The sequence below is a fragment of the Sinocyclocheilus anshuiensis genome, unplaced genomic scaffold (genome assembly GCF_001515605.1).
Source record: "Sinocyclocheilus anshuiensis isolate Anshui unplaced genomic scaffold, SAMN03320099.WGS_v1.1 scaffold166, whole genome shotgun sequence".
Classification (NCBI taxonomy): Eukaryota; Metazoa; Chordata; class Actinopteri; order Cypriniformes; family Cyprinidae; genus Sinocyclocheilus; species Sinocyclocheilus anshuiensis.
In genome coordinates this window covers 29,381-31,067 of record NW_015546050.1, presented here as the reverse complement: position 1 = coordinate 31,067, position 1,687 = coordinate 29,381, and positions in this window count along the sequence as shown.

Sequence of the window (1,687 nt, the reverse complement as noted above, 5' to 3'; positions counted from 1 at the left end):
ATTGCGTATCAGACTCAGAACATCGAATGGGTAAGCCTCGCCAGGTGGGGGGAAAAGACTTAAGGTTTAGCTGAGAGGCTTCTGACAGCATTCGGCAGGAGGTCGAGACTCATGGCGTCGGACGGCTAAGCCTTGCCAACCGTCGAATGGAAAGTAAAGTTATGTGGCCGGGAGACTCTAGCCGACGTCCGATGGGAGCACACAACATCGAACGGGTAAGCCTCGCCGACTGTAGGATGGAAAATGTAAAGTTGTCTGGCCAGGAGGCTCTCGCCGATGTCCGACGGGAGCTCAATACTCACGGCATCGAACGGGTAAGCCTCGCTGATCATAGAATGGAAAAGGTAAGGTTGTCTAGCCGGGAGGCTCTCGCCGACGGCCGACGAGAGCTCAATACTCACGGCATCGAACGGGTAAGCCTCGCTGACCGTAGGATGGAAAAGTTAAGGTTGTCTAGCTGGGAGGCTCTCGCCGACGTCCGACGGGAGCTCAATACTCACGGCATCGAACGGGTAAGCCTCTCCGAACGTAAGACGGAAAGGTAAAGTTGTGTGGCCGGGAGGCTCTCACCGGCATCCGACGGGAGCTCAATACTCACGGCATCGAATGGGTAAGCCTCGCCGACCTTAGGATGGAAAATTTTTTGTGAAGTGATTACATTAAATGGTTTCATGACCAATGAGGGTTTGGTGGGCTTTTTTGATGTGAAACTGTTTAGTTCTGATGTAGCATTGATAAGCTTCTGAAGACCAGCTTCCTAGAGTTTGGATCTGCTGCTTGGAGAGGCCTTTTTGGGCTGCTGATGTTGCTGCCAAAGAATGGCAAGAATGGCTGGAGAAATTATTTGCTGGGATGTCCGACAATTGCAGGACGGATCTGAGATACCAGAAGCGCCAGAAGCGAGTGATGGGTTTTTTGGAGTCGTCTAAAAGTTGCTTTGTTTGATTAAGAAAGAAATTGTTTAGCTATCGAGTACGGTTAGGTCTGAGACAGTCGGGTTGATTTTTTGGGATCGAATTTGGAAGAGATGGTGAGTTCCGAGCATCTAAGAAAACCGAAAAAGGCTAGAATGAACATGGCGTTGAGTATGCGGGTTGTACTGAGAGGCTGGTAACCTGTGCGGAGGGTGTGGATACATTTTGTGAGAATGTCTAACGTTAAAGGTTGTCTAGCCGGGAGGCTCTTGCCGACGTCCGACGGGAGCTCAATACTCACAGCATCGAACGGGTAAGCCTCTCCGAACGTAAGACGGAAAGGTAAAGTTGTGTGGCCGGGAGTTGGATCTGCTGCATGGAGAGGCCTTTTTGGGCTGCTGATGTTGCTGCCCCGATGCGAAAAGAATGGCTAGAGAAATTCTTTGCTGGGATGCCCGACATACTCACGGCATCAGATGGGTGAGCCTCGCCAGTAGTCGACGGAGAAACATATTTGCTCCACCGGGAGCGCTCTTGCAGCATCTGTATGGGAATTCAATGCTCAGAACAATCGGAGTTGTCTAAAAGGGTAAATGCTATGAGGATTACTTTGTGTAATTGTTTGATGAATCCAATAAGCTGCTTCTTATAACACGTCAGAAAATCTTGTTGCTGCTTTGCATCTGAAAGTTAAGCGCACGACAAAATAGAATTTCCTGTGCCAACGTACCCCAAATAAGTGCCGTGAATATGGATGGATAGGCATCGCTTTG